The sequence below is a fragment of the Aptenodytes patagonicus genome, chromosome 2 (assembly GCF_965638725.1).
Source record: "Aptenodytes patagonicus chromosome 2, bAptPat1.pri.cur, whole genome shotgun sequence".
Taxonomy (NCBI): Eukaryota; Metazoa; Chordata; class Aves; order Sphenisciformes; family Spheniscidae; genus Aptenodytes; species Aptenodytes patagonicus.
This window is the reverse complement of record NC_134950.1, coordinates 167,997,844-168,018,254: the sequence shown is the minus strand read 5'-3', so window position 1 is coordinate 168,018,254 and position 20,411 is coordinate 167,997,844.

Genomic DNA, 20,411 nt, shown 5'->3' with positions numbered 1-20,411 from the left:
TCAAAAAACCCGTATTTGCTTCCCTAATTCTAAAGTGAGCTTAAAAATTGACATTTACCTTTTAAGTTCCTAAAGTCAGGATAAATGGGTTCCAACCTACATGTCCCATATTTAGGACACTGAGCTCAAGAGTTGTGACAACTTCCAGACAGCTTCTAAATGAAAGAAGAACATAGTAGGTGGTGTAACACAGCATCAAATTTTCAGTTAACAAGGTAATTGACTTTCCTCCGCCCGGCAGTCAGGCAGGAAGTCATTAGTCAGTGCCTAGAAAGCCATTGACTGATTCAGCCCAACATCAACAGACACATTGTAGAGGCAGAAGTGCGAACAACGACAGTGAGAAGGGCCGGGTTATATGGCTGAGTCCAAGATTTTGCCTTTCACAGGATTTCAGACGAATGTGGTTCACCTCTCTGTTGGTTTAACTCATCAGCCTAGTGGTGGTGTCCTAAGGTAAAAATAGAAATGGTGGTGATGTCACCAGAGACGTGAAGCTGCCCATATTGACTGGTAATAAATAAGTCCTGCCTACTACCATGACAAATCCTTTAGGAGAAGCAGAGGACAGCTCTCCATTCATCAGATGCCTGAAACCTTAATTCTGCTTTAAGTAGAGCATCACCTCAAAAAAAGTGAATTTCTTGCAGGTATATCTCCTCTCTGGGATCGCCTTTACAAGGATTTTTCATGGAAATCCCTGTCCCAGAGTCAGTCTCAGTCTTATCCACCTCATCTGGCAAAGAAATAAGGATCTAAACCGTAGTGCCAACTACTTGTGCCAGTAAGAAAAAGAAGTTTCTAGCAGATCTTAAAAACTCTTTTGGACAATCTACTAACTGCAAGTACGTGCAGATTTGGTTATTTCTTGCCTTGTTACACAGCAATGAAAGGAATGGAAAGTCAAACAAAGAAAGGGGACTGAATCTGATTCCTTTACTAGTTGTTCAAGCATGAACACGAACAATAGAAATAATGTCAAAGATTGTCTCTCCCAGTTGTGGAAGCAAAGGTTAAAAATAAGAAGGTCTAGTGCTCATTTAGTGCACAGGGCAGAGCTTCTAAGACTTGCCAAGGAAGATCGACGCAGAGACGAGCAGTGCAGCACCATCATGCTTCAGAAAACAAAAAAGGTAACTTTCGAAATCAACATTTTGGATTATTAGAGGTAAAAACTGTAATTTTCAGGCCCTTCTCCTGAAATTGCATTCCCATAGCTAAAAGCAGAAACATTCTCTTCCTATATCTTTAGGAGGATGCAACATACAAGGCATTTTCACGTACTATTTCTGTGTAAATCCCATTACCTTCCTGCTAAACACAATGAGTAGTCTTGAAACAGACGGAAGGAAAAGCCATCTTTGTGTTTGCATTTTCCCATCAACTATGCTGACAGAGGAAAATTCTTTAATTACTGCTCCTCTGTGTGATTCCTTTCAGATCAGTAAAGGTTCTCCTTAAATGACGATTCACCCCAAAAATGTAAGGAAATACATAGTAGCAAAAGAGCAATGACTTAAAAACTCCTCCCCGCAACTGTATTTTGGGGTGGGGATTATTGTGGTGTTACCACAACCTCTTGTTTGGCAAGGAAACTATGCTTCAGAGGAATAACTACCTCTGTCTCGAGATGAGTTAAAACATTCACTTGCAGCCTACAGGCACTTAAGAAACTGTTTTTTCTCTACTGTTCCCATGTTTGCTGGTTTCCCAGTTGGCAGCTGCAACCTATAAATAGCTGGAAAGATGATTAGTCTGAACGATGAGACTAAATGATTCACAAATGAAATAATTACACTGCATCTGTGCAGAGCTCTGCAACCGACCTCGTAACACTAGTCACTGTGCTTATTGGGCACAGAAGGGGAAGAACCGAAGATAAGATCAAGACCTGTTTTACATCACTGCTCCTAGCGTGCTGAAATCGTTCATATTCCATTGTTACTGTTTTTAAGGATCTGATCCAAAGCCCATTGTCTTCTAAAAAGCTCAGGACTTAATTCTGCGTTCTCCTACCAGCACGTCTTTTTCAGCTGCAGGCAGCAACAGTGCAATTTGGTTTCATTAGGTGGAAAATCCAATCTCTTCATGCACTGTTCATACAGCATCCTGTCTTTCAAACAATATTATTGTTGGCCTTGCTTAGATAGCTGAGTCAGAAAAAAATTGTTGTTGGTTTTGCACACTGACTCTTGTTGTATTGATTTCTCTCCTGCGGTTTGTAAAACATGCTCCTTTCCACCGGTTCCCAGGACGACTTCACTGCAGGAAGCAATGCCCTATCGCAAAGGCCTCTCTGTGTTGCTGTAGAATTGCCGCCACTTGGCATTGTCTTTTCAACACCTTTTCCCTCTGCTTTCTGGAGTTCCATAACAAGTTTTAATTTGAATTACACACTCACAAAGTTCTCTTACAGAAAAAAAGGAAAAAGAAAAAAAAAAAAAAAAGGATGATTTTACAAGGTCAAGATCACCTTGCTTAAAAAGCTAGTAAGAGCCAAGTGTGCACTGAAGTGTATTTATTAGGCTGCCTTCTAAATAAAGACAGAGACGCTCTGGTGTTGTGAGATGAGGTGATCTTCATCAAACTCAGAATCATTCAGAATTGCTGTCAGAGGTTATTAAATTCCTCTATGCACTATTAAATTCCACTACCATTCCACGTGGTCTTACCTCAGTGAGTTTTTAGAGGTTTCTAAGACGTCTAAAGTCAAGACAAAACCACAATTCAGCCACGGCAGAAGTATCAAGTTGCAACATGTGAAAATCTGTGTCACTATGCGGCTTTCCTTCTCCCATCTATCACTGGTACCACGAACAAGCTGCGGATCTATAAAGGGCTGAGTATCCATGTGTATCAGTCCTTTGGACAGATGCTGACACAGCTCTCCATTTTTAAAGTATGTGCCAGAAGAATAAAAAAAAAGACAATGACAAACTCCCATAGCATTATTTGCCATCTCATTGTTCTTCAAGACTGTTGGGGAACAAAGGGACATACCACAGGAAACGTGGCAATGATTATACCTGTGTAGCAGGTAGCAGGTAGCAAATATGACCTGGATGAGAACAAAAGGGCCGTGCACCCATCTGAGCCAGGAGGACAGAGGCTGAGTACTCCATACCTTCCACAGTCAAGAAGATATCTTCTCTATCTGTCTGAGTCAAAGTTTATGGGTCTTCCATTGCTATTATAGGTGTTTGGGTGCATATAAAGCAGGGTTCACCTCCTGTTATTTTAGCCATTTAAAAGTCCAGTTTGAGCTAATTCTCTTTGTAATAAAAAAAGAGAGAGAGGCAGTTTTGGAGAGCAAATCATCATACATACTTTAGCACTTAAAATACAGAAAGTCCATGAATGTGAGTATTTAGAAGACTGGGTACTTAGTCGTCTTTATCTTAAGCAAAGTACTATCCAAAGAAAAGCTTGACTTTTACAATTAACTCTGTAGGACAACAAGGAATTTTAGTTGAAATAAATCCCACACACATATCTCATAGTTTGACAGCAAAGCAGGCAGATATTGTATGCCAGCCAGCCCTTAATTAACTGGCATTGAGTAAGGTCATTCCTAAGACAGCACTCAGAATAGTCTCTTAAAACGATATGACAGCCATAATTGTGAGATGAAGCCATCTCCATCTTAAATATTTCAAGCTGATTTGAGACAATACCTCTGCATCATGACTGCTGGCTAACGTTCAGTTCTTTAACATCTCTGGTTTTTCCCATTTAGACGTGTCCAAAATAGTAGATCTGATCCACTGAAAGGATAAGTGAGACAGTCTGTGTGGATCATGTTCTCACATATAATCATAAAAAAACCCCAAACTAAACAAATAAACAACTCAATTTGCTAAGACCATATTGAACTGCTTGGAAATCACTCTATAAAGAAGAGTGAAATGCTCAAAAATCAGGGCTGCAGTTACTTACTGAACTTTCCCTCCTTTGTGGTGTCACTACCCTGAAATACTTCTGAGGATGATCTAGACACTGCTGAAAATGTTACTGAGAATACAAAAAGTCGTTCCCCTTATCAGTCACCAAAGGTAAAGGAGGTAGAGGCCTCTACTCCTAAACACTCTAACTTCTTATTTAGAGTCCAACTCAAAACAAAGCTGCTATGGTAGAAGTTTTTGAAATAGAAACAGGTCTGGGAGCAACACTGCTACAGGATAATATATAGAAAAAGAATTAATCATTTATACAGATGGTACAGGAAACGTGCATATCATGAAACAGGCCATTAACATTCTCTTTATCTCACAGTATTTTGCAATGTGGCAGTGGGAACTGTTTCCACAGTAAGGAGCCTCCTGTCAGGAAAACTGACAGTAGCACATGTGGAATTATTCTGCCATATGGCATCTACCTCTAATGATTACTGATTTCCAAGCAGAAAGGGAAAGTGGTCCACCCACTATCCCATTGCCAGGGAGCAACAGTAGTGGCGGAGCCCTACAAAGGAAGGTGAGCCAGGAGCTGAGGGTGACAGAAAAGCAGGCAAGGCATTGCCCTCACCAACAAGGGCACAGTCCCTCGTTGTTTGAGCAAGGAGAGCAAAGCAGGTCCAATAGCAGCAGCTATCATCAAGAACCTAAATGACCAGGGAAATCTGTAGTGATGTGGCAGAGCCAAGATCAAGCCAGGAAGATGTCAGCAAGGCAAGGTCAGGATCAGCAGGGTACAAGGCTGGGAACAAGCTTACTTATCTCAGGCAGGGACATAGGACAAGGGCCTGACCTTAAATGCAGCTCCTATACATCCCCAGGAGGGTTTCTCATAAACATATATATTGTTTTCTGGTAACCCCACGACTGCCTCTTTCCAAAGGGCAAATATCACCCTCTTAAGAGAAAGGAAATTGGATGCTGAAGGATATCAGGTTGGATTTATTAGTGGATTGTTACAATGTGTTAAAAGGAAACCTAAAATTGGTCTTGCCTTCTGACTAAATCCATTCGAGAAATCCATCAGGCTTGTATCATGCTCATTCAGCACAGTGAGAATTGCAGATCTGCAGATATGTAGAACTGTCAGCTGTGGTCAAGGAGCTGGAAGAAATTATCATCACCCACAGCATTACTTTTCACGTGTGTCTGTAAAACAGGTATTACCATAAAAAGACAGCAGATTGTAGAGCTCAGCTCAGCACCATAGGGCAGTTGTCACAAATGTTAGGTGAAAAGAAAAAATAAGTTAGTGACGGAAGACTGTTTGCTCATATATTCTGCTCGTATAGTGTCGCGGATGGAGTGAGACTGCACTTCACTCGTAAGAGAGAAGCAACAATACTTTATTGATAGAAAACAGTGAGTTAAAGCGTGAATTAACAAAGTTCAATGGAAAATGCGACAGTGAACAAGATTCGATGGCAAGGTACCCTTGATTATTTACTGCATAGAGGACAGGGTCGGACATTACTGTCAGGGAGAGCCTCCCGTTGAGTCGTGAGGTTCAGAAAGGACCCCCTTGCTTTCTAAACTTCTCAGAGAGGAGTTTAGGTGCGGCTGGATCCAATCCTAGTCCCAGTCTTGGTCAACGGTTTATGTCTAAAGGATTACGTATGCGCAATCAATCCTTTATATCACTCAGCTAAGATTTCAAAGTTTAGTATGCTATTAGTCACTTACCGAGGATCTGTTGTGGCAAGGAATCTCTCAACCTCGAGGAGTAACCTTGAGAGGCGTCCCTACTCAAGGGGAGATCCTGGCGTGCAGCCCGCTGCCGTGCAGGAGAGCTCAAAAGGCTCTTGGGCTGCTCGCTATTTATAGGGGTAAGATGATTGACTCGTAGTCATATTTGCATACTGATAACTGTGGTTAGGTGGGCGTATTTCTCACAATAACCAAGGGCTATTGTGTTGTTATCTGGCTCCCGAATCCACTTCGTTAATGGACGAAGTATCACCATCAGCATCCATTAACGACTGCCCCTGGTAGTTCTCACTTAGGTAGGGTTACAGGAGATGAAGGTCAGGTTGGGCGGGGGAGCACACTGTCGCATATAGCCATATGCATCTTCTTGTAGCCATCAAGTCAGGGAACTGTTGAACATGTTGGCAGGCATTTCAACAAAATTGAGGAATTACTGAATAACAATTAAATACCACAGCCAGAGCAAAGACAATGGGGCAGAAAGGGGGTCACCTTTAGTGGGCAGGTGGGATGGTCCTCACTTCTCTGCAGAGAAAGCACATGCAACCAAATACACCTGAGAAAGATGGCGTCTCATTCTCCCTGCACCAGGAAGTACAACAACCAATTTAAGACCAACAAAGATTGCATCAAGACACGTCCTCCCTGGAGTCAAACTGGTTTCTATTTCCATTTGCAACACACAGGAAGGGTTAGTGCTTCCAGCAGTGAGAGCCGTTTGGAGATCCTCCAGTCAAAAATATCATGTAAGCCTCGATTTGGAATGGTATGGAATAAATTCAAGGCAGAGGAACAAAGAGTCTAGAACATAGCACAGGGTTAGGAAAAAGATCACAAGAAAAATAAAAGAAATTAAATAAGAAAGAAACTAATGCTTTTTATATGTTCCTGAAGTCTGCACTTCTGTGCTCGGTACCCACAGAGTATACGGCCCAAGAGACAAAGGCAAACATCAACTCTTGCACCTAAAAGCAATACCTTGCTGCTCATAGTTGAGGCAAAATCGCAGTTCTGTGAGAAAATGTACAAGTCTTCCAATGCTATTAGACATGCTAATAGCTGAATAGAAATTTAAAGAAAAATGGAGCACAAACTTGTTGATTTGTCAATGAGATACTTATCTTTGTGATCTCATTTGTCCATTCTCTGAGTCACCACCAAAATCGTACTTGCTTGCACATGCACCTTTTGGATAATCCATCACTAGTTAAAGCCTAATTCACAATTTCCAAAAGTACATGTATACTAAATCACGATGGGATTCTCTCCTGACAAATTGATGGCATACAAAACGAACACATAAGCTTAATCTTTAATTTACTGTCTGAGACTACATTGCATATTTACAGAAAGCTCTCACATGAGTGGCCACATTATGCCACATATCAAGTTGTCGGCAGCATCAGTCTCAGCTCAAGACTCAACACGGACAGCAGTAACTATAAGAAGTAAAGCCCATCCAAGCACTACATTAAGCAAGAAGGCACAAACCTCATGAGAAATTTCTCAAGCTAAATTGAAAGTAAACAGATGTTAATAATTCACTGTGCATTCGTGAGCCACTTTCAAGAACTGGCTGGAAAATGGAGAACAAATATCAGCACAATACAGCAGCCCACATTTTGTCTGACGGAAAAGAAATACATTCAGCATTAAATGCCAGTGTGAAGTCTTGCCTATTACAGTGCCTATGACAAGCTCATGCAAACATTCAGGCTAATGGTCCCTGAGTAGCAAGCAAGGCTGTTAAGTTTGCTAAGCAATTCTGCAGCCTGGATTTTCACTGGAAAAAAAAGATATTTTACTGAAGCCTGAAGCATGGAAGGAATAGCTTCCTCTGGGGACCTTCACCTGTTGAAAAATGTGGCATTATTTCAGAGTCTTGAAAGCAGACCAAGTCATTTTCATACCTTCTTCCATTAGAGCACACAACTACCAACAGGCAGTGTTCTGATTAAAATTTTCATGGGTAACCATCTTTACTTCCTGAAAAACAAAATCTGCCAGGCATATTCTGACTCCCATTTAACCTATAAAAGGAGCGTGCAGTGTGGTGCACCAGGGCATGCAAACTTGGGGGTTATAAAGGCCATTACCTGTGCAAGATGTTGGCGTGTAATACCAAGTAGCCAACGTACTTTCTGTGCCTGCAGGTTCATTCTGTGGGACTTCAGATCCATTATTTAAAATGAGATACACATTGTATAAAACACACAACAATGTTAAAATAGAAAGTGCAGAATTTATGGCATGTTCAGAGAATCACAGAATAGCTGAGGTTGGCAGAGTCCCCCTGCTCAAGCAGGGTCAGCTACAGCAGGTTTCCCAGGACCGTGTCCAGTTAGATTTTGAGTATCTCCAAGGACAGGGACTCCACAACCTCTCTGGACAACCTGTTACAGTGTTAGACCACCCTCATAGTAAGAAAGTTTTTCTTTCATTTAAGAGACATTTCCAGTATTTCTGTTTGTGCCCATTGCATCTTGTCCTGTCACTGGCCACCACTGAGAAGAGCCTGGCTCCATCTTTTTCCTTTCCTCCCATCAGGAGTGAGTACACAGTCAAACTGATAGGTAATTTCATGACAAATATTAAAACATATTGCACCAACTTTTCTACTTCAAGGGGTTGATTGAGTACACAGGCCTGCAAACAGACACTGCCAGCACTGGAATTCAAATTCGTAGAGTAATACATTGATATTATATTGAAACATAATATTTTATTTATATACACACAACCAATATAAATGGTAACAAGCCCTGGATTTGTTGTAGCCCCTCATGATGGGTTTGTTGTTTGTTGTTTTTTTTTTTTTTTTTTTTTTGCTAATGAAGAGGACAAATGGCAAGGCTTACCAGAAAAACACACAGAAGCTTTAGAGCTTAATTGGCTTCTACATTTGGGTCAGCAAATGTTCCTGCTACAAAGCCAGTGAGGGATTCTTGCAACCTATTCATGTTTCTCACCAGCACAACAGCAGCTAAAAAGATAGGCAACCATGGCTACCGTCATGGGATCAGCAAACTTCTTTTCACAGCTGTAAATATTTGTAGTGGAGCCAATTAGAGGCAGCATGCTTTTGTCAGCATTGCCTAGGAAACATCGATACCTCCTCCAAAGAATCCCCCCCCTCTCCTTATCCCGCTGGCATTTATTGAACAGTAGTGTCAGCTCTGGTGGCTAATGTTGCCTCCTACACACACGGCGTTAGAAGCTCTGTTTGCACTAGGTGAGAAACTGGCTCTGACAAGGAACAAAGCTGCTTCTGGAGACACTGAGAATCTGGGTTCTTGCTCCTCAGCTGTCCAGTGGGTCTATAAAACCAGTAGAGAGGCTGCTGTGAAAGATCCCAGGCTTCCCAGCTTCATTTTAAACCAACTGAAAGATTTCAGGATCCTTTTATATAACTATTTGTATGCAAAATCCCTGTTCTAAGCAAATATTTTTCAAGGGCTTTTGGGGAGTGATGCATCTGCTCACAGGGTAATTTCACAACCAAGAAAGCCACATGTATAGAAGTCATAGATAAAATGCTGTTTCCTTTCGCTCAGAGTGCAAAAGCAAATATAATCTCACAGATCCGTGAAACATTCAGAGAACAATTCCCTTACATCCTTCTGCGCAAGGTACCCCAAAACACAAGGCACCTACATGCAACATACCTCAGCTATAGATTTTTCAAAATACAGGGGTCTGTGTATCCTGTCCGTTTTATACAGTCTTTACTGTGTCTAAACATCCTCGACTTGCACTTGTCAAGCACTTCACTGCTGTTCAGGACAAAATCTAGTTCACGTTAAGAAAAGGTAAAGGTGTAGCACATGGAGTAGGTCAGATGGCAATCCCAAAACTGATTGTGTAGTTATATGCCATGTGGATGACAAGCCATTTGAAAAACTTCCTATTAGCTATGCACTAACATCTCCTCTCTGATTTTTAGAAGTTTTCCAGTTCATTCCCAAGATCTATGACATAGTCTTTCATGGCAAACCATTTTAATATGGAGTATGGCTATAAGCACATGCATTCATGTTCAATAGCTACCTCTGTGCTGCATCTCAGTTTCTCAGTATTTTCTCTGGTTTCCTAATTTAAGGAAAATATTATTCATACAAGCTGTCAGGTGATCAGAGAAACAGGGCTGTGGTTCCACAGAGGAACCACGTTATGTTGGATGCATTATGAGAATTTGTGCACTATTCTTGGTCAAGTAAATGGCAGCCGAACCCACGGTGAGTAGTGTGCAAAGGCTGTGACGACTCTGCCCCGCTACAGTAAGCATTAAAGCAAGGCATTTTCCGCTGCCCTAATCAGCCATGCAGTCAGCAATATTGCAGCTGCTCACAGACACTGAAGCAGGTAACACATATATGGCATGAAAGAAAGTGAGCAGGAAAAACTGAGGTAAAAAACCCCAACTTGTTAAAAAAGCTCTAAAGCCTTTTCTACTTTTAAGTGAAGAGAGACAAATGGAGGGAAGTTGTCAAATGGATCTATTTCTTCTGCAAGCATTTTGGAAGCTGGTTAGTGTCTCTTCCTGCCCTTTCTACTGATGCACTGATTGAAACTTCACAGTTTTCCAGCCAGAAGCAGCTGGCAACAACCACAACTGCAGCAGAAATGCTAAACTATCAATGTCAGAGGGTGAAGGAGCAGGAGGTCACCGGCACCCTGCTAACATATATGAATGTGTCTAGTTTTACAGAGAAGTGGTGCAGTTATTTACCATCAGATGGGATAGCAAGATCATTGCTCAGGCACTCCAGGATGCAAACATCGACGACTTCCATGAACAGAAAGGTGACAGCTCATACTGTGATAACTACTATGGTACCCCATTTCTCGTGCTGTTATATAAATCCTCAGGCGAATAATGGTCAATAGGCTTGCTCAAAAGACTAAAAAAAGAATTCTGGGATGTCAATGCATTAAGATTAGGTTAATATAATTCTGTAGCTAGGCAGGTTCAGATGGAACTGCAAGAACCATATGTCCAGACCTACCAGCCTAACCAAAGCCTTGATGCTCTTAGGAATCTCCTGCACATATATGGCTGTCCAGGCAATCTGGGAACTGCCATTCGCTCAGTTCATTATCACAGAAGAGCAAATGACTTGGAACAAGATGGAACATAAGCTCCTTTAGCTGCCAAAACCAGTACCAAAGACAACTGTGTCTTTGCAAGACTCTTGCTTAAAAACTTGAACAAACCAAGGCTTTTTGGATCACAAAGAGAAAACAATTGAGGACCTCATGTACAGTATCATCTTGTCAACGGCAGAATATTCAACTACAGAATAGTAAAGCCATTATCAAATCAGAGGTGAGAGAATTGCCGGTCCATCAATTCTGCCAGTAATTGAGCTCTGCACACGAGAGGATGCACAGTTTATTACTGACAATGATGTTGTGCTGTCAAATGACTCAATTTTAATAACACTATAAAGAAAACAGAGACCCTATTCCAGTAACTTCAGCCATTTGGAAAACACGTGCAGGTAGCAGTTTATACCAAAGGTAACATCCAAAACCATGGGCAAATGCCCACGTAGCTGAAGTCCTGCAGAGTAGAGTGAAAGCTGGAAGAACTTGATCCATTTGAGGATCACCACAAGCTTCTCTCACTCTGTCCAGGGATCAGTGACTTAAGCAGAAGAGGAGAAAGGAATTGGATAGTTTACCATCTAATCCCATCTTTTTGCTATATTCCATTCTATTTGCTATATTTGCAGTGAGAGTTTGTGCCTCAAGGGTTACTTCCCAAATATCCACTGGGATTTGCGTGTTCCCCGTAGGTTCCTCCCATCTCTTCCCTACTGCCATAGACTGGCCCATCAGCAAGGGCTGATGTTCCTCCTCTCAGCAGAGTCCATGGTCACAGCACTAACAACGCAAGGAGCTCTTGGGAAGGTGAGTCATGTCAAAGAAGTGGCTCTGTCAGTCTATATGACCCAATCCTCTTTGTAGCTTTCTTTACCTTGTAACCCTAATAAATACCGCTGCCTCATTCTAGCCCGATTTTTCCACAAGGCTCAGTACGCTTGTATTACCAGGCCAAGTACTTCCTATTCAGCTTGCACATCTCCAGTGCTTAATGCTCTGAACAAGTGTCCTCACCCACTTCACCGACCCCTGCAGGACAGATGGGAAAAAGCACCCCTTTGTTTAGAAAAGTCATTTTCCCACTCTTTCTTTTCATTTTCACCATTTTACCTATATATTGTACAGCAATTTAGTCATATATATATGAGCCTATAGCCTGATTTGACACTTCTTACCAGAAGGCAGTCCATCCCTACGTAACATGGTAGGCCAGGAAAACTCTCAGGATGGCAGCTTTTTGGCAGATTATGTTCCCCTGGGAATCATCTGTTCAGTCATGCTGTCTTGACACACCAGCTCTGACTTGCCATGGTAAAAAGACCATTGCAGAAATTGGAAGAAGACTGCATTTCATCCTACTGGTCCAACTGAATGCACCGTGATAAATTTCTGCTAGGCTGGAGAGTCTGTGCTAATGATCTGAAAGTCCAGCATCCCCGAGAGGTGAATCTGCACATAAATGTGACAAAAGCTGAAAGAATTCTAAACATGCACTTAATGTTTCTCTCACACACACAGGATCATCAAAACTAGGAGACCAAACACAGTATCACTGTTCAGTGAGTACAGGATTATTTCACTTATTTCTTTCAAAGGCATTTATTTTTCAGTCAGGGTTCCACAATTCCTATTATCCCATCTTAAACACCACTAACTTACAAAAGAAAAATAACATACCAAGCTTTCACTGTGCTGCTCTGTAGATTGCACTGGTAATACCTGGATGTCGCAGCTTCCATATCATCCAATTTTGTCTTACTGCAGAAAAATACCTATCTGCCTTTTAGAAACTCAGACTGCTCCGAGGATGGGGAGCCAGCCTGCGGATCACAGCAGGATCCAGCTGGACCTGGGGAAAGTACTCTATAGAATATGAATTCAACCATAACATGAACAAACCACTGAGATGTTATCACTGCAGAATTGAAGCCACTGGGGATGTGAAGCTCTGACAAGCAGTGTAAAGAGGGACAAAAAGAGAGAGAGAATAGACAAATTAAGAACAAGCATAGAGTTTGCATAAAATGAGTTTAAAATCTTGATATTATGTGATGTTCAAGCTAGCTCCTACCACCTACAGGGGATTTGGGTAAGTGCACAGGTCACACTAAGCCATTGCAAAATATTGTTGGCTCTCTTTCTAGGCCATGTTCAGTACGAGCTTTCTCTGCTCAGCCTCTCCTAAATGCCATTCAGCCAATTTTATTTCTATTGCTTATGAAATGGTGTTTATTTCATCTTTGAATCTGCCTAACAGTCATGCTTGTGTAATAATGCAAGATCTAATGCTTCCTATGTGGTCTTCTCTTTTTGTGCTTTATGGAGAAACGGGGCTGGAAGGGGTGAGGGAGAAGGGGAGGTCAGCGCGCAGTGGGAATGACTCTGTGACAACTTCACTGTTAAGCACAGCACGGAGTGTCTATGAATCTTGTCTTTTCTTGACAAGCACAGCTTGACAAGCACAGCACAGCTTGTCCCTTAGGCAAACCCAATTTCCATAGTGCTCCTCCTCAGCTAGCCCAGCCCTGCACCTTCCTGCAGCTGGGTGCAATAACAGGTGCCACCAGTTCAGGAATCAAATGCTTTAGCAAGTGAACTCACTGTCACCTTCTCCTTCGCCTACAGAAACTGTGTGCTTGTGCCCAGGCCATAAACACACCACTGAACTATATTGTCACCAGCAATACATACTTCTTTTCCTTCCTCCCTCCCTCTTCTTCCTTCCTCATCCTTTTAACCTTTTCACCTTGACCCAACCAAGGGTTGACAGAACATTCCCGTTCGCTGCTCACTTTCACGGTGAACCTGCCATCTCTGCCTGCACATCAGACCAACGCATGCATTTCAAGAGAAGAATCCAGATCTTCTCAGCTAATGACACCAACTATTCTAGGTTGTTTTATGTAAAATGCACCTCTTACTTCATCCATTTCCTGTGCATTACTGAGAAGGAAAGAAGAAAAGAGATAGAAAAGTATGGTAAGTACTGTAACAGCAGTGCCCTTTGCAAAAGTACTTTCTACCTACCTCTGTGACTGGCTGGTGTGTCATTACACCAGGAGTCTGTGACACAACAAATTCCCTCCAGGTCCACTCTCTTGTCTTTCAAAGCTAAAGGCTCCATTTCCAAACCTGCCAGTTCCCTCATCCTCAAGAACCCCTCTGCTATATTCAGTCCATTTGCAGACTCTCATTTCCTTAAAGCAATAGGCAGAAATATCATAGATGCTTTTACAAGCATTTTTTCCTTGTAATTTTGAAATCCGAGTTTCATTTTTCAAAGCCTTATAAAAATTCCTAGCACTGGGTAAAGTGATGTGACCCACTTTATACAAGGGGACAGACTAGAAGCTGTTAATGGCCCCCCTCAGGCCTTAAAAACATTGGATACCAAGAGTAACCTTTGAGTCCCTGCCTCAGAAGCTGGCTACAGATTTAATCTTAGGCTTTTTGAGGAGTGGTTCATGTACTGAAACTTGAATGTACATCAGGTCTAATCTTTATGGAACTGAGAGTCAGCAGAACAAGGGCTTCTCCACTGTTTTGAAGGGAGATGAACAGACTGCACAAACATTTTTGTAACAAAGTACTTCAGTTATTTGTAAATAAGAGCTACATTCAGTTCTTGGTAAATAAGAACTGTAAGAATAAAGGCCACTGGACACACACCATCATGCTGATTCCTGCTGTAGTTTGATTTCTTTTCTTACTGCATGTGCCATTGTTCTTCCAGCAGTTGTCCTGGTGCACGAGCCTTTCGTATAACCAAGTCCATATAGCAAGTTGCCTCCTTTTTGTATCAAAAGTAAGCAAAATGTTATGTGCCTCATTTCCTCATATGCATCCCTGCCTAGGAGTTCTCCCATGGTATCTCGACCATTCACACAACTTGTGGATACGGGGTGCTTGATCTCACTCTCATTCAGCACAAGAAAGTACAGGCTGAAAACAATCACACTCTTTCAAAGTAATATTCTCCATAAATGATCTCCCATAGGTCGTTTCTGAAAGATCATCTTCAAATAGGGGGATAATACACCCTCTTTCCACAGCACATGGTCACCAAATCCCTACTACCAAAGGCTTTTTCTATCCATACCAATGTAGATATAGTATCATGGGTCCTGCAAAAGAAAGTAAATCATGATACAAAATTTATCTCCCGAATTCTCTCTCTCATTCAACAACTTTGTCATCCAAGGTACCCTTTGGTTCTCTCCTGTAAGCCTTTTTCAGAGCTGGAATGTACGGGTAAGTGCACAATTCAGTTACAAGTTATGCACGATCCAGTTGTAAGTTATAAGTGTAACCTCTTCTCCTTCGTGAATGAAGCTGTGGTTTCTCTTGACTCTCAGTAAAAATATTGTTTCAGAGGCTACTTATGAGAATGATGGGTCCCACCCCTCACAACCTTCAGGAGGTATTGAAACCAAGTTATAAGCCGCTGTTCTTCTCTCAGCTTTGCTAGGAAAGTAGTTTGATTCATATACTGGCCCACAGCCTTCAACTGTGGGAGTTCACGTCTCTGTGGATGAGGAATATCAGATTCCATGTGGTAATAGAGTAAGTCCAAGCATTACTACACCCGCCTGGATCTATTCTTCCTAGCAAAGTAACCAGCAAAAGAAAAATCTACTTTTTTCCCAGGGTACTATATATACATAAATACATACATCTATACATAGGAGACAGTGAACCAGAGAGACTAGGTTCTTAAAAGTAGGAGGATGATTCTCCCATGAATCTGCATTTCAAGTTCTCTGGTCACCAGACACTGTTTAGACATGGTTGCAGATCTATAAAAGGCTTGTCTCCTTCATGAAATCCTCTCCTTAACTTGTTAGAAAGCTTTGAGGACAACCTTGAAGAAAGCCAGAAGTCATCTCCTGTAAAATTACACTGCAGATTTTCTTCCAGTACTTTTATTTTTCATCTGCTCCTTTTGAAACTTTCCAATGTGCTGTAACGGTTTTCATGGTTCATTGTTCAATCCAGCTGTACAGCACTCTGAATCCAATAATAACAACTCGCAGCATTTTTAAAATTTAGCTGGTTCTCCCTGTCATGTCTGATAGCTTTTTTAGATTACTAGTTAATAATAGTCATAGGCAGTATTACAAAGCTTCTCACAAAAAAACCCCCAACCAACCAACCAAACAAAAAAACCCAGCATGTTTTTACTCCATGCTCAGTTTTCAGTCTGTGCACCCTTCCTTCCCCCTGTGAATTCAAGGCACTTGAAGTTTACTGACCCTGCTAGCACAACTCTGTTGGGAGCCACACTTTAAAACTGAAAGTATCTAACTGCATATATCGATTCAACAGCCCACTGGTGTTCTGAGAAACTGAATTGCCTTTGGGAAAAAGTGAACCTTGTCATTGCATACTGACAAAGAAAAAAGCTCACCGGTTAAGCTTAGCACAGGTTCTGTAATCCTCCTGTAACAGGGAAAGATAGAGACTGTCAGTTTGGAAATTGGAAGAAAAATATACTGGCGAGGAAGAGGAGAAGCCAAATGACAATCAAACAAGAGCTGAACAGAGCAGTCCAGGGTTAGAACAGTGAAAAATGACCACAAGGTCAGATGAAAAGAAAATGGGAAAGATTTAAAGTGAGTTGTAGAGAGAAGAACTGGAATAAACATTGCAAAGAGGCTCATTTAGACCCTGCCCCTAAAAATGTGAACTCTTACACTGAGAACTGCATGGCAATGGAGTTTGGACTTTGCAGAGAGTGGTCAATAACAAATATCTGAGATGATTCTTGCTAGATACAAGCCCCTGAAAAAAGCAAGCGTTGCAGACACTGGCACCAGATTTTCCCCTGCATATGCTGCTTTATGCTGGCTGAGGCTGCCAGCTCAGGAGGAGGTCTGTGAGATGAAGCTTTCTCTTCCATCCTCACTTTAGAGACGAGGGAAGAAACTGTGGAAAATTCCTCGGGGCACAGCAATGGCCGTTGTCAAAGTTAGAATTAGCATTACTGCCCACCTTGCTCTCACCCCCCCAGTTCTGCCTCATTATGTCTCTCGTGCTGTATTCCACATATCTACAGGCTTGCCGAAAACACACAGTCAGTGTCGCCACAGAAATAATCTACGCTCGACCAAGGCTGATCTGGAGGAATGGCATTTATAAAGTACTGGCTATAGCATTGATGGACTGGTTCACTGAGCCAAAGGAAGAAAAGGGAAGAAGAAAAGGATCATTTGTAAAAGCTGTTTTCTGAAAGACAAAAATATAAATAAAATAAAATAAAAAATAAATCAAATCGAGTCACTCTGGAACAGAAAAATGCTAATGTCAAATGGAAAGTGCATGTTCAGAGCTGGCTTTGACTCCTAGGGCTGCACTTCTGCCTTTGAAGTACCTCTGGGCTGATAATGAAACTGCTTTCAGCAGGAAAAAGGAAAAAAAGCAGAGTTTCTCAAAGAAATTAATAAGCTTTCTACTATCAGGCTGGTAACGAGAGCCACTGGCAAACTTGATGTAAGGCAGAATGAAAGTCTATTATGTTTTCTTTGTGAGAGGCTCCTTGCTGATACTTCAAAGACGAGAGATAACGTGACTTTCTCCCCAAGATCACACACGTCTCTCCAGCAATGTCCCCTCTTGAGAAGGCCCATCAGTGCCTACATCCTGAAAAATATTGGGGAATCAGAGGGAACAGCTTCTATCAAACACCCTGTACCTGGCCTGCGTAACTTCTGGCCCTCTGTGACAGACATATGAGCTGATCACTGCAAGGATAACAAGCTACATCTGAGAAGGCATTTGTTCTCAGTAAAAGCAGTTTAATATTCACTGAGGAGCAGTTCACTGTGTGGGATAGACAGTGTGGTGGGACAGAAACTGGCTGAGGACTCATGGGGGAATGGGAAGGGCTTTGTGCAGCCCACAGCAGAGCTGCAGAAGTTGAGGGTTTCACATAAAATGAGCTTCTGCAGGGGCCCTCACCTTATTCCAGCAATGGGAGGGAGAACCACGCTCGCAAAGGCAGCACAACCTGCTATGAAACCCCCCAGGACACTCCCCTCAGATCCTGAGAGAATTAGGGGAAGACTTTGGCGAGGCACTAAGTGCCTGAGCAGCTGGAAGCGCAGATCCTGGGGCACCGCTTGGTGACATGAGAGAAGCCAGAGCAGCAAAAGGTAAGGGCTGGGACAGGGACACAGGCCTGTAATCATAGAAGGTACGAAGAAGCAAGAAGACTGTGTGAAACAGCAGAGAAAATATTTATGGCTTTTTTTTTTATTTTTATTTTTTTTTTCCACCAGAGAAGGGTTTGAAGGTAGCACAGGGTGGCCTTAGGCTCTGTGAGTCACATCCTGACCCAGAGGTGGACCAGTCAGAAAGAGGGTAGGATATAAGCAAGAGGTGCTGAGATGTCTTCACTGTGCTCTGACGGCTGAGATGAGGAAGGATCAAGCAAATATGGAGTTGCCTCAAAAAAGAAAGTACAATGGAAACAGAGGTACCAGTAACAGGGTGTCCCTTAACGTGCGCCCATCAGAGATACTCAGATGGGCTCCCTAGTTCCCCCTCTTCAGAATGGCCTGGAGCTTTGTTAACATCCTCCATCTTTTCTGCAAGTGGGGTGTCAGTGGAAAATTCCCCCCATATCCTCTGGCAAAAAGACACCGAAAGCGAGACTGAGCTCACGAAAGCATCAAGGCTTGGAAGCTTTGCTTTTGTCGTGTTTTCCATTTCATTTTATAAAATTATTTTCAGCCCCAGTAGCCAGCTCATAAAAAAAGAAAGTATAGAGAAGGATTGAGTGATGTGGAGGAGAGAAAAGAAGCCATTAAAGCATGAGGAAGGGAAATCAGTGGCTAGTTATTACCACGGTGAAGTTGCACATCCATGCCAGAGTGCACAGTGACTTAAAACAGGAGGAAACATCCTGATTCTTAGACGGGGCTGTTCTGACATAGGGAAGGAGCATCTTTGTCTTCTGTGGGAGCTGCCACGGTGAAGACGGGGCTCTCACATAAAATGAAGGACTCGCAGAGCCACAGACATCCCCTCTGAAGGAGGAACATAAAGCGTAGCCCCATCCCAGTATCTGGAGCTATCTGTAATTCATCATGCAGACTCACTCCCTTCTCTCTCTCATTGCTGGCTGCAACGCTGATGCTTTCTCCATGTGTCACCCTATGCAGGGTTAGACCTAACTACAACAAGATCTGGGCAACCATTCATTGGCTTTTTTTCTGTCTTGGCTTGTAAGAGGAAAGAAGTGAAAGACCAAAGAAAAACATGGATGCGCCTGCAGGAAGAGTGTCTCACGTGGCAGGAGGAAACCACAGCTCCAACCTTTTACCTTTTACACAAACACAGCAAACATCATTTCACTTAAAAAATAAGATATCTCAAGAGGCAAACACTCTTTCTTTGTCACCTTTTTGAAGAATAAGATGTTCACACCTGAACATCCCTCCCTAGACTTCCTCATTGCCATGATTGTCAGTTAATGTACATTTAACTCTGTCTCATATTTATTCAGCACAATGCGATATTGAGGAAAAAAAATTCTTAAACGATAGGTACACTTTCTATGGAAAGTGCCTGTGTTGTAAATTATTTTACTTATTAGCTGTCCTCTGTCGCAGAGCAAAATAAAAAAGTAAATAAATAAATAAATAAATAAGCCTTTATAGTTTCTTCTTCTGGTTCTCGCTGAATTTACGTTCACCAGGGCCTTGATCACCAGGTGGGCGATATTATAGAATCGTAATGCAGGCTTGCAGCTGCAAATGTCAAACATTGCTTGTGGAGACTAGCTGTTAAGCATTTCAGCTTCTGAAAACCTCTCCTGTGGAAGGTGAAATAGCTGAACAATGACACCTGGAGAAATCATGTTGAGTGAAGAAAAAAAGCTAGACTCAATCTTGACAGAGGACAACACATTAATACTTATGAATAAACCGCACTCTTCTGTTACAACCTACGGGTACTCTTTCTACTTCTTTAATTGCCGTCTTAGTGCTGGATGAGCAGTGTCAGACATTTGCACAAAATATCTTGCCCTATTAATTGGTGCACCCTGCTGAGGGGATCCGGGCATCTCTCCATAATTCTGTGCAACAAACTCTTGAAGGACAATGGGTACCGTATTTCTGTTGAGAACATCAAATAGCAGGGGAAGAGATGAAAGCTGAGAATGAGAAAAGAATAAATAATTTTAAATATAGCAGCCATTACATACTGTACAATTTTGCCTTTGGCCTAATGAATTCAGACCTGAACTCAATATTCAAAATGACATGAATAAGTGCATCTTTTTTTTAAGTAAATAACTGCATTAAGACAAATGATTAGTGGTTATGGCACTGTACAGCAGGCAATAATCCATCTCGGTCTGTACCAATATTACTTAATCTTTATAAAATCTATTAAAAATACGTATCTTTAGCTAAGCTTGACCCATTTAGAGTAGACCAACAAATCTGATTTAGCCAACTACTTAACGTGATTTTGGTACTTCTGCTGCAGACTTTTATGTCTTAATGGCCATATTCAGCATTTCATACGCAAACTAGTCTTCAGTGCGAAAGTTTCCTTGTTTCCATGATCTGCTATTTACTTCACCTCAGGAGATGTGATCCTGTGAGTCTGGGAAAAAGCTGACACTGCTTAAAAGCA